At 42.1% G+C, this 13,734-nt stretch overlaps 1 protein-coding gene across 10 annotated transcripts in view; it reads left to right on the forward strand.

The window, feature by feature from the left end:
* The window catches only part of LRRC8D (leucine rich repeat containing 8 VRAC subunit D), a 117,848-nt gene that overhangs the window by 17,609 nt on the left and 86,505 nt on the right, over positions 1–13,734 (forward strand). For 4 of the 10 annotated variants that reach the window (XM_023757629.1, XM_023757627.1, XM_023757630.1 and 1 more), the window contains exon 2: positions 6,605–6,752. The gene's annotated coding sequence lies outside the window, so the exon portion shown is untranslated. Of the gene's footprint in view, positions 1–6,051; positions 6,314–6,604; positions 6,753–13,734 lie in introns of those variants that run through there. The other 6 variants (XM_023757631.1, XM_023757626.1, XM_014459575.2 and 3 more) reach the window with 4 other exon arrangements.

The following is a 13,734-nucleotide window of genomic DNA, read 5'->3' on the forward strand; positions in this document are numbered from 1 at the left end:
CAGTCTTCTGCGATTGGGCAGCACAGGCCTATATATAATGTCCAAAACCTGAAGGCCATCTGTCGCCCAAGTCTTCATCTCCCCATGAAAGTGGTCATTGGTGGGTTTGGCTAACTGTCCCTTGTTCTGCTGTGAAGCTCAGCAGCTCAGTGTTTCTATGTAAATAAGCACAAGCGTTATTAGAACATTTCTGTTCATCAAGATAGTTGCACGCCCCCCTTTCTGTGATTTCTGTTATTCTGTGATTCCGTGGAGCTTGTTAAATTACTGTTACCTGTTCGAGTGCAGCATATACTTGTGGCTTAGAAAAAAACTGTTTTTTTTTTGCCGAAACCGGTTTGGCTCAGTGGATAGAGCGTCGGACTGTGGACTGAAGGGTCCCTGGTTCGATTCTGGTCAAGGGCATGTACCTTGGTTGCGGGCACATCCCCAGTAGGGGTGTGCAGGAGGCAGCTGATTGATGTTTCTCTCTCATCAATGTTTCTAACTCTCTGTCCCTCTCCCTTCCTCTCTGTAAAAAATCAATAAAATATATATATTTTTGAAAAACTGTATCAAATGCTTCACCAAGATCAGAGTACATATGGTTCATTTCATTCCATTTCCTTGCTAATTCAGTTGTGTTGCAGCCAGATAGTCCTGTAGCCTTTCAGATTCTGGTCCAGGTGAGGAAGCAGTCCTTTGTCATGGCTTTTCTTTTCTGCAAATATATTTTCCTTTTTTTTTTCAATATTTCTTTACTAAGCAACATACAGTAGACTCTGCATCTCCGATTCCCTACAACCAGTGGTTACATTTTTGTTGCAAAAAAGAAATCCCAGGAGCCACTCTGCTCCTCTGTCATATCTATGGGTCTATTCCCCAGGACCTTCATGCTGGAGAAAGCAAGCCCAATCCAGTTGTGCAAGAATGATAATAAAATGAATTGATCAAAAATATACTCTGTGGCCAGCCAGGCTGCTCAAGTTCAGATATTTGCTAGCAATGTTACTGTGGACAAATGACTTCATATCTCTGTGTCTTTTTCTGATCTGTACTATGGAGGAAATGATAATTTCTACCTCATAGGGTTGTCATCTGGAAAAAACGAGTTAATACACATCAAGTGGTTGAGTTTGTTTCACTAGATTCAGTTTAAAAATTAACGAATATGATTACTAGAAATGGTGGGGTGATTACATTGTAAGGTATAAAAATGTCGAGTCACTATATTACACACTTGAAACTAATATAACCAATATAATATTTTGTAAATAATCTTTCACAAGTTTGTAATAATGTTTCTGGATTTTGCAGGTACTTTGTTTCTCTTTCATGCTGTGTGTCTTAGCCATTTCACTGCAGGCAAATGAAAAATCAAATTATCTGATTTTTGCCACCGTAAATTATTCATAAATTGCTTTCTTCATTAAAATTCCATTACAGTTCAGAATAGATATATTCAGTTACAGTGATGTGTGGGACTTACTCCCTGATAACTCCTGTTTTGCTACCTTAAGATGTGTAATTGTACAAATGTGTAGTTATATATCCGCACCTGAAGATATGTTTTAGAGAGGAGAGAGAGAAACACAGATGTGAGAGACATTGATTGGTTGCCTCCTGTACTCGTCTTGATTGAGCATCTAACCCACAACCTTTTTCGGTCTATGGGACAATGCTCCAGTGAGCCAACTGGCCAGGAAATATTTATATGTTTTTAAATCCTTTTAAAGAACATTATTATTTTTATTTTTTTTAGTAATGAACATTATATTTCTTTGACTTGTTAGGACCAATCCTTTTAAGTTGTTGGACTTTTAATATATTATTTTTAAATGAATGCCTAAAGAGAATTTTAAATATATTTTAATAAAGGAACAGAAATATCCACTACAGAAGATGAATAGACAAAACATGCCTTCCAAAGAGAAATGTGTTATAGGACAATGTTTAGTCTACACAACTCACATCACGATCAACAGCCAGTAAATAGCCTGAGGCTGTTCGTTGCTAGCAGTCTATGCCAAGAACATTTTGAATACTCTAAATTGTGTACAGGTATTTGCATTTAGTCAAACGTTGGTGATTTCTTGCTATTCTTTCATAGTAATGCTTATGAAATCACAGTCCATTAGTCAGTATGGCCCACTTTGCATGTGTATTTGCATACTGACTGAAGAATGAGAGGGGAAACTTGGAAAACCTGTGTTAAGATTTTATCCTTCACAGTTGGATGGATTGATCAAATGGATTGCCGTAAAAGCCATGGCCCAGGTGTATCTGTCTTATTTATTATATAAAATAATATTCAGCTGCATATTTAACCCAATCTATATCAACTTATATTCCTAGAACTTAAAATAACTTGGCCTGTTGCAAAATACATGTTTATAGTTTATACTCTCCAAAAATTTGGCAAGGTGATGAAGTAACATGATGCAGTTGAAAAAGAGCATTACAAGTTGTTTTTTGAAAGGGAGATTCTTCTGCGTAAAAGATGTGTGGCACAGCCAAAATGCACCCCCTGATCTCTCCAATTAAGAGGAGAAAGAACAGACCCAGGGTGAATTTGAGCTCCATTACCTACTGCTTTGAAAAAAACGACTTAACATCTGTGATCTCGGCTGCTGCCTCTGTCAGAGATGATGACTTCTCCCTGCAAAGGCAGTGCTGAGAATTCAGTGGGGCAGGGCAGGTGAGGGACCCCATGTAGGTGTCGCTAATTCTGTGCAGCATGGGTGAGTTTGGGTATTTGGAAGCTGAGGAAACCGAGGCACTGAGCTGAGGGATGTACAAGCACAGACCTGGTGCCACCCTGGCCCTGAGTTTCTACCTTGTGGTTTGGTCTTCCAAGCCCTGCTGTGGCGGTGCTCTAAGGAGTGCTTTCCTTCTCAACTTGCTCAACACCAAGAAACTCTGTTCCCAGAAAGAAGCTGAAACCATCCTGCCGGCAGATTTTTATAATAAGATGATTTGCACCCCTTGCTACATTTTTGCCTTGGGAAAGGACACGCTGGCTCCTTGAAGACGGTTAATGACCCTCTGTGGGCAAATGCCAGTCGAGCCAGCCAGTTGGCTCTGAGGACATCTTCCTTAAAAGCCATGGCCCAGGTTTAGCCAAGGCCAGAGTGGGGGGGGTGCCAGTGCCAGAGACCTCCATCACAGGAAAGCCTATTGCACGAGCTACCCTGGAAATGAAGACAGACAGGGACACCCATTTGAAGGCTGCTAGGACAGAGAGGCAGTTTCTTAGGTCACCGAACAGTTTGTCATTTTTCATTTTTGTAAAATCCAACTATAGTAATGGCCAAGAATCCTCATACAGAGAAATCTTGAGGCAAACATTTTTAACCATTTTAAAGGAAGGTCTTTCTAAGATAAAGAAAGATAAGCAGCAGCGTTTCAGATACGAGTTTATCATCTCTTCTTCCACACACGTTAGTCCTCAGGAAAGCTATCTCGTCACTTAATTTGGAGCCTCTAAAATTGGCTTTACAATGTTGCTGCCTTCATCCATGGACTATGGTACTTAGGGAATGGAGACTTTCAAAATGAACCTCCAATGTTCTTCCAGAATCACTTTTATCTGTTGTGTATCATTTGTGCTTACTTGGGAGCATAATTTTTCTCTTCCTACGTGGTGGTGAATTTAATGTTTTATTTTTCTGCTCAATGGTGGTAAGGATGAAATACTTTCCCGTGAAATACAGAAGGGGCAGGAGACTAGATAAACTGGGAAAGTATGACATGATGGTCGGGCCCTATGGTTGTGAGGAAACATGTCAGGAACTTAGGAGTGATGTATTATCCTAACTGTGAACTTTGGAATTCATACAGGTGAATTTAAACACGCTACCTTTGCTTTTTAAAAGAGTCTCATTTGTCTTCAGAGGTTTTTCTTCTGGGCTCTTGGAGTTATAATGAGTAACAGAAATGAAGGCCAGAATACCAAAAGGTCTTTTAAAATAGAGTTGCATTTTTAAAAACGTAATTATTGACAACATTTATTAAAATGAGAGAGCTGAGAGAGAAGTTTTGAGCTAAATGCCCTCCTTGTGGGGAAAAAAATGGCAATGCTTTAGGAGGAAGCATTACATTTTTGAAGAAAGACAAAGAAAGGTGCAGGGTAAGCAAGGGAGTGTGAGAAGGATAAAGGAGGCAGCAGAGGCAGAGCTGGACCCTAAAAGGATGCTAAGAACCCACAGGAGGTTGTTAGTAGTAATAAGCCCTCATTAGAATGTGAAGGTTGGGAATGCATCTCTGCCCCTGCCCAGTCCTGCCAATCACACGTGAGGGCCTTGCCCTTGCCTCTCACCTGCATGTCCTACAACTCCAGAGCCTGTGCTGCTCAGTGAGGCGATGGGGAAGGGCAAGTGCGGTGCAGTCATCAGAAGACCAGACAAAAGCACTCACCTTGCTCACTGTACCAGTGTCTGGGGTCTCACCGTTGCCAAGAATCTTAATCATCTTTTAATATGTGCTCCGTTTCATGGCTTGTCGGGAGAATAGAAGCATGCTGCTGACAAGTGAGTGTAAAGTAAGTGCTAAAGCAGAAAGAAATGGAAAATGAGAGAGTTTCGACAGTTTCAGTAAAAGTTGAGGGCAGGCATTTGTCTCCCCCCCCCCCTTCTTCTTAAAAAGGCCCAGTTAGAGAAAAAGAATTCAAGAAACAAATATTAGTCAGCTGATTAGGTTCTAAATTGGACAGACTTTGTACCTTGGCATATGAGTAGCTATCCTAGAACCTTTTGAACTTTTGCCACCGAGTAATTCTGAAAAGGCTGACAGAGCCAGTAGCAGATAATGAGAAAGATCACACTGTCCTCTGCTCGAGTAATCAAGGTACACATTATTCATTCAGGTGGGTCAGGAACCTGACTCCTACAGAATGATAGCATGTAAATTTCAGGATCCTTCGGAGATAAAGGAATGGATGGTCACTGGGCTTGCTTTTTCTCCCAGAACTCACTGTTGTTTTGAGATTTAGCCCAGGGTAGAGGAAATAGCCCAGATTTTATGCTTAGGAAAGACCTGTTATTTGACCACTTTGTAGTGGAGACGTTGGGACAGTTACTGAACTTCTCGGACCCTGTTTCCTCAGTTGGGAACATGGGGGTAGGACTTTTACAGATCTGTTGGGAAGTGTTTAGACCAGTGGTTCTCAACCTTCCTAATGCCGCGACCCTTTAATACAGTTCCTCATGTGTGGTGACCCCCAACCATAAAGTTATTTTCGTTGCTACTTCATAACTGTAATTTTGCTACTGTTATGAATCGTCATGTAAATACCTGATATGCAGGATGTATTTTCATTGTTACAAATTGAACATAAAGCATAGTGATTAATCACAAAAACAGTATGTAATTATATATGTGTTTTCCGATGGTCTTAGGCGACCCCTGTGAAAGGGTCATTCGACCCCCAAAGGGGTCTCGGCCCACAGGTTGAGAACCGCTGGTTTAGACTAAGGAGATTAAAACGAGGTGCTGTCTAGCACTGAGTAGGAGCTTTATGTCTATCAGTTCAATCACAATTTAGCTTTTTAATGTAGAATAATCATCCTTGATGTTCTCTTCTCCGTGTTTAGTTTTGAGACATGAATAACTTTTATTTATGCCATCAGCTTGATGAGGAAAGGAGCTGTTTTTTGGAGACAGCCCTGTAACCTGATAAATGTGTGTGTGTAAGGCCAGGCAGGGTACCCATGAAGCCCTCCACACCTGTAGCCCAGAACCAGGCACTGAACACATACAAACTCTCAAACTCCTGACGCTGGCACACTCTGGATATGGCAGACTCTTAAACCATCTGTTTACTAATGTTTAAACACTACCCTGAAGTTCACCTAAGTCAGAGGTTAACAAAATGAACATAAACCCAGAACTTTGGAACTGCTCCGTGATTCATGCACAAAGAAATACTGAAAGAATGCACTACACGATGGTCTTTTGTGTGAAACTGGTATATGTAAGTGTTGGGGTTAGGATCCCGAGAGGAGAGATCCTAGGAACCCGGAATACGTTCCCCCCTTAGTTCCTGGCAGCTGTGTGCACACTCTTTTGAGTCATCTCGGCACAAGACAAGTAGTTTCCCATCCTGAAGCTCTTAAAGCAGAGGGGCTGGAGGGGATATATTGGGATGTAGCTGTTAACTTTAAAATTTTGCATAAACCCAGCCTCCACTCCCCTGCGAAGGCTCAGTCTTGTCTTTACACCTTCCCTAAGGCGATATTTTTTCCAAGGGCGGGGGTGGGGGAGGAGAGGAACCGGTGAAAACGAAGGCAGACCGCGCTCAGAGCCCGGGGAGGAAGCCCGTAGCGGATTGACTTAGGTACATGTGGGGAGGGGAGACCTCGGCAGGGGCTGGAAACGGAAGGGCTCCGTGCGCGCTAGGCGGGTGGCCAGGCGGCCGGCAGGGGGAGGCCCGGGCCCTGGGGAGCCAGCTCGCGGGGGTCGCTGGTGTGGCGGGTCCCGGCGCTCGGTGCCCACCATGGCGAGGAGGGCAGAGGCGACGCCACCCGCAGCCCCCTCGGGCGCCCTCCCCGCCGGCCTGCGCCCCTCCCTCCACTCTGCCAACACTGGGTTCTCTCTCGCTCTTTCTCTCCCCTGTGTTTTCAAACAGGAAGTGCACGGCTGTCTGTAACGTGCTGCCGGGTCCCAGGATGGAGGAGTGAAGTCTCCGTGTCGCCGCGGGTTGCAGCCTGCGGAGCCCACCGGAAGCCGAGTCCTCGGAGAGCGCCCTGAGGGAGCAGGGTGGCCGCCTGGTCCAGGTGCGTGGGGCCGGGGCGGGAGCCTGCGGGCGGGCGCGGGGCTGTCACTGGCCGCCGCCCGGGCGCCGCGGAGCCGGATCTCCAGCTCCGAGCTGCAGCGGGACCTGCGTGCATTTTCTTGGTGGCGCCCCACGTCCTGCTTTCTCCCCCAAGGGTTTCTGTCAAACTCTGTCGCAGCGCCGCGCCGCTGACCCCGAGCGGGAGAGCGGGATCTACCCGAGGCAGGCGCTTTCCAGGCTGGGCGCCTGTGTCCAGGAGTCCCCAGCTGTCCTCTCTTCCTCCTCCTCTTCCTCCAGCTGCTTGAAGCAGCGGCTCTTTGTTCCTCACTCATTGGCCTGGCTTATCATACATAACTGCCCTGGGAGGCTTGGGTATTACTCGGAGTGGTGCGCGTTGAGGGTAAGGGTGCCAGGAAGGAAAGGGATGAACTGTAGGTGAAGTGGAAGGTGGAAGGGTGAGCCACAGTCTAGGGGTCCAGGCTCAGAAACCCCACCTCTCCAGCCGGTGAAACAGGAGTTCCGCGCTCTCGGCTGCCTGTTTGGGGAGAGCCGGGACCTCGGGAGCTGAGGGCATTGGTGATGCGGACGCACAGCGGAAAGGTAGCCACCCAGAATGAGGGGCAGCTCGTTCTGAGGTGTGTTTAGTCTGGTGTCTGGCTTGTGAACTCCAGAGTGGTTTCTCAGCCAGGCTCCCTTGCTGAGACAGAGGGCACTTTTAAAGGTAGGAGCCAGACATCTTTATTCATTCCATCCCATTTTGCCATCCGAGTAAAACTGAGAATGACTTTGTGAGATTCACTCGGTGGATTGTAATTTCACATCCATAGCTTGCTCCATCTCCGATGTTCGTAGGTGGAAAGCAACGCGCTGGGGGAGAAGGTTTTGCTGCTTCATTCCCCTGGCAGGTCCTGTCTCTGCAGACTAAGTCCAATGAAAGCCCAGCTTGTCCCTCCACCTCTGTTTATCTACCTGGTGAAACTCTGTGGAGGGGCCCTAGGGAGGTGGGATGGCTGAGAAGAATCAGTTTGATGAGAAGATGGTATGGCCTCAGGTTAAATGTTGGAACAGTGTTAAAGCAAGTAGCATCTTCTTACTCTATTTTGGAGGAAGGGATGTGAGCAAATTACTCGTAGGAAGGAAAGTGCGATTCTTCAAAGAAGGGTATCTTTCTGTAGCAGGGAGGGAAGTCATGACAGTACTACATGGTCTTAGCTCTTTCCGCTCATTGGGCCACCAAGCTTCTTCAGGAAGCAGGGTTAGCTGTGATATTTAAATTCATGATGTTGAATGGGACTGTACCATTCTAACTTGAAAGTTTTATAATAAGATATATTTACTGCATAACTTTTGCTTTGAAAGGAGAATCTTTTGAAGCCAGGTAGGCTGGTAAATTTGTACTGCTCCCTCCCTCCCTTCCTTTTCCTTTTTCCTATAAGCAATATGGAGGTAATTTGAATGATAAGATCCCATTATTCCAATAGCCCTTTAGAACTTTAATCTCTTCTTAAAATGCAGCTGCTTTGAGCATTTATGATGCTATCAGTAATTGGCATAATTGTGTTAGTAAGTAGCCAAGATACACTATGAGAACTGAGCAATTAATCTCATCACTTTCTAGATACATAGACGTGGGCTCCTTAAATTTGAATTTAACCGTAAACTGTTCATGTTTATCCCTCTTCTCTTGCCAAGTACATCATGAGATTAAAAGTGAAAACCAGTCATTAAGAGAGACCCTTGAAAGACCTGTACAACCATAGCATGTTGCCTCTGTTTTATACCCAGGTTCATTAATTTATTTGAGGACTACCTTCAGCATCTGTTACTCTGTTTCAAGATAAAATAGAACAGCCTTCGTAACCCTCCAAACTTGTCCTCTGTTTAGGAACAGGATTTGCTCCCACTCTAGCAGAATTTAATAATAACTACATAATAACCCAGGAATAATAATAGCTGGTCTTTAGATTCTGATTTTGTGTTTACAGAGCACATTTTCTATAGTTCATTTATAATGTGTTACTCCTTATAACAGTCTGGTGAAGTAGGATTTATTTGCTTCATTTTATGGAGAGAGGAAACCGAGGTTGATAAAACGTGACTTGTCAGTGGTCATATTAGTAAATGGAGATGCTGGGACTTGAACAAAAGTCTGATTATTTTTTTCAGCTGCCAAAATTCTAATGTGACATTTTTTCATTTACAGATAATCTTATTCAGGCTTTAGTGAACAGTATCTTTTTGAAGGGTCAGATTAGCATATTTTAACTTTTTATAATAAAAAACAACACTGCTGGTTTATCTGTAGGAAAATTTTTATCCCAGGAAAGAAATCACAAATTAATAAATGATGTATATGATGTTCCCCATACCTGCCTATTATACATAATATCATACCACCCTAGACATAGCTTCCCTACTCCCACCCTAGTTCAGGATAACCCACCGAAAAACTGATACTACAGAAAGACATGGGCAAGCCCATGTGCACTTAGAATTATATAATATTAAATATTTTTGTAATATTCCTCAAATAAAAAGTTTATTTTTCCTATCTTTGTGGTGCTTCAAGTTAAGGCTCTCTTTATCTAGGGGTCTATATTGTACTGAGAAGACTATAAATAAAGTTTGGGGTACATTTTCACTGGACCAGAAAGTGCTGGGTAAAATATTTATTTTCTCTTCAACAATGGGAGTGTTATAGTGATCTATAACTTCCCCTTTATGTAATAGTGTTAAAGCATCAGGAGAAGGAGGAGAACGTAGGGGAGGAATATAGTGAGTGACCTTGGTTTTATAAGTGAGGAACGAAATGATAATGTATATTTTCTTAATACACAGTGCACTACCTTTTCTGTCTGTTTTGGGCACTGGCAATGGCTTGTGAACTCACAAAGAAAGGGTAACTAGCTTTGATGTTAAATGCCAAGGGAAAGTTTATGGCCAAGAGAGGACTAGGGGTGGGGATAATATGTGTGGTAGGATTTTCATTTTTCGAATCCCTTCTTTTCTTTCATGTTTGTTATGAAATAGAAATTATCTTCGGTTGGAAATTGTAAACTTTAAAAGCCATGGTTCTCCATCATTACAAAAACCAGGAAGCTTTTATTTAATACTCGAAGATTTCAAAGCTTTTGACTTGTTTAAAGTCTTACTTTTTATTTATGATGATTGCTAATATTTAATGACAAAGTGACTATTTCATATCACTCCACTGAATATTTATTGTAACTAATGACCACAGCATCTTCCTGTATTTGTAAAATAGTAGTACATACATGTGTGAGACAGATTAAGGCTGTAGACCTCTGCCAGGACCCTGAAGTCCTCAGGTAGGACCACAGTAAAACAACCGCTCCCTGCTGAAACTACTGAACAGGTGATGTAAAATGTGCTGTGTGTTAGCCATCAGGTTATCAAGATTCCCAGGTGGAATTTTCCCTCTTTGTTGTACATTAAATACATGGTGTGTCAAGTCCTGACTTTGGATCTGCTCTGGTTTCTGGGTTACTTGCTCTTCATGGTCACTTTGGAGGTCTTGCAGTTACTCAGTCACGGGAACTGCGTTTCTTCTAAGAGCATGCTCTCTACAGTACTTCTGTGCACATCCCTGCCTTATATTTGTAGAGTCAGGACTCTGACACTATTTGCAGAATAAAAGCTGTCACAACTACCACCGCCAGCAGCCTTACATTCATTTCCCAGAAGCTAAAAGACACTTCCCAACCATAACTTTTTCAGTTTTCAATAAATATATGGAAGGAGAGAGATGATTTATTCCCCTATTCTGTAGTGGAAAAAACTGACACGTTAGTTAATATTGAATCAGTCAGTCTCTGGTTTCCATGCCTGTTGCCGTGGCTTGGGTGTTCTGTTTAAGATGGGGTAGGCAGAGCGCCAAAGTCTCTTAGGGTTAGTGAGTGATGTTCTTTTTTCCTGGTTAAAAAAAAAATCACTTCCTACTTATGGAGCACCTTGTTTGTGCTAGACAGTTTACATGGACTATCTCCGATCCTTCCGGTGTTGTGCAGGGTAGGTCATGTCCCCATTTCATAGATGATGAAACTAAGGCAGGCAGAGATTGTAACTTTTTTTTATGGTTGTCTTTTCTTTTAAAAAAATGTTTTTTAATTTAAAAAAATTCTAATTACAGTTGACATACAATATTACATTAGTTTCTGGTGTACAACAGATTGATCAAACATTTATATGACTTACTAAGTGAACACCCCATAAGGAGACTCGAATCCATGTTTGTCAGTCCCCACACTAAAACACTCCCCTCATTACATCTGCTGCTTTCTCTGTCCTTAAGCTCAACTATAAAGAGAAATGGGAATCTTTCGTTTAGTGTTACCTACCTTTTCAGCAAAGGTTCAGTTAAAACCACATAGACTATGCAGACTTTAGGAATACAGACATATAGAGTCAACCTTTTAATATCTTTGGCTTTTATGCAGTATGTATTTGCTTCTCAAGGAGACTAGGTATATAAGATCTATTGGTGAGAGTTTCTTGAGACAATTTTGTCCAAAGCGGTATTGCTGGATCTTAGGAGATGAGCATACTAATTGTACTAGGAACCGTGCAGGTGGTTGTCAGGTTTATGTCCCAGGCTTACTTTTTAATTTTCCTTTTCTGTGAATTGAGTCTCTTGCCTTTTTCTTGTAAGAGGTTCCTTAAAAGAATTCTTTTGGAGTTCCCTGTATATTCTAGAACTTAATCTCTTACCTTTAGTTATCAGGGATATTTTCTCCTAGTATGTCAATTGCCTGATAACTTTGTCTATGCACATTTCATTAACTAACAACAACAAATAAATTTTCATGTAGTTGAACCCACCAATTTTCAATATTGCAGTCTACGCATTTTGAGTTATTTAAGAAATCCTTTTCTATTCTGGGCTCACAATATAGTCTCTCCTTACTTCATTAGCTTTATAGTCTTATTCGTATTTGCGTTTTTTAAACTATTTGGAATTTAAGCCATGAGGTAAAAACCTATTTTTATTTTTTTTAAACTGCTTATATTGTGAGCCAGTTTCCCCACCACTACTTACCAAACAGTCCATTCTTCACAGATTTTTTGGTGCTACCTCTGGCATATACATGCACATTTAAACGGCTCTCTTTCTGAGATCTCTAGTTTGTTCACGTGGCATATTTGTGTATTCCTGGGTCATTGATATACTTTTTAAATGACTGTGGCTTTGAAATATTCTTACCTTGTTACATGTACATTATTATATTACTTGCTTTCATTAGCATGATTGATATAAATTTAAAAGTGCAAAATATTTTAGGTAGATTTTCTTGCCCTTATTTGCATCTGTGTTAACTCTTTATATCTGCACACATATTTTCTGGAAATGTGTTTACTTCTCTGGGAACATTCTTTAACTTATTTAGTAACATAATTTAATCTTAACATTCCTAATATTACATTTCCTTCTCCATTTTATTGTTACTATTATTATTTAGCAGTCATGGCTGCCTTTCATACTTGGTCATCTGTGTAGCACAGTGGGTGTCTCACTTCAAAGGCTTCTCTTTCCTCTCCAGTTCTCTGCATGTGCTTATCGAGCTGGCATGTGCTTTCCTGGTATGGCTTTTGGATGAATGTTTTATGAGGTGTGATGCTGTAATACATGGCTGAATACCCTTGAAAGCCTGTTAATTATAGATGTCTCTTTATTAATGGGAAAACATTGCTAGTTTCAACTTGGATCTCCACGTTTACTTTTCTCCATGCTGTACTCGGTGCACTGGTGGGTCTCATTCCTCCTCCAGTTTCCAACTTACGTCACACTGAATGCTAGTCACCTTGTTTGATAAGTGGGCATTTACATCCCTATGCAGAATACAGTGTACTATTTCCTTAGTTTATGAAATGGGATGAAGCCAGGCTACGTATAACATGGCTTATAAGTAAATTTGAAATTATTGTGGGGACAAATTGTGGTCTCAAAATATATATGGCATGACCTGGTTCATCTAAAACCAAAGACGTTACCCTTAGCCATAAGTTCCAGAATTATATTGGTGATAAGCTGGATTTTCTTTTGTTTGTGGTTCTTAAGGTACTTTATGAATATAAGAGAGGGTTGCAGTCGAACTACTAAAATTCACTAAGCTTGCACAAAGTCTGATAAAATTGTAATGTAGAATGTTCTAGAATCCAAACCTATTTAGACAGATGAAAGCAATGTCCTTGGACTGTTGGAAGGGTTTTCCTATTGTGCCTTAAACAGGATTTATTAGGTATTCACTGAGTTTGAGTATAACAGCCCCAGCTTCTGACCTGACTGAACTTACTCAGGAGAGGACTTCAAATGGGAGGATGCTTTCCAGTTCTCATTCAGGTTCCTCTGTGCTCACCGCACAGCTGTCAGATCCACCTGTCTTACCTGCCGTCTCTCTTATTCAATTATTCTGACAGCCAAGCTACTTCATTCAGCAGACATTTGCTGAGCCCTGAACTTAAATCCTCGTTCCCTTATCTCTCTTCCTCCTACCTGCTGTGTACCAGTCATTGTGCTAAGTTCTGAAGATACAATGTATCTATGACACAGTGCCTGACCTCCAGAGATAGACACATAAATCATTAACTGGATCTTAGAATGTGAGACAATTTACAGCAATACCTGTGGTAAATAATAATGGTGAGTGGGGTACAAAGGAGGGAGTGATTTGTTTTCTCGTTAGTAAGGAAATCATATAGGAGGGGATTTTGGTGAAGATTGAAGGGATAGGATAGTATTATTTACTGGGCTTAATCAGAGGGGGGTTAAAGCAGAAGAAACTGCCCAGGTTCAGAGCCCAGAATTGCTCAGTGTGTGAGGAACACGGAATATGAGTGACCGGAGCAGAGAGGTCATGGTGCAGGGGGGAGAGGCTGGAGGTGCCTCTATGCAGATTCTTGGTCCAGCTTACCTAGGGCCATACATGCTCCTTCTGGCAGTGCAGGCTTTTTCCTGAGAGAACTGT

The sequence above is a fragment of the Myotis lucifugus genome, unplaced genomic scaffold (genome assembly GCF_000147115.1).
Source record: "Myotis lucifugus unplaced genomic scaffold, Myoluc2.0 scaffold_110, whole genome shotgun sequence".
NCBI lineage: Eukaryota > Metazoa > Chordata > Mammalia > Chiroptera > Vespertilionidae > Myotis > Myotis lucifugus.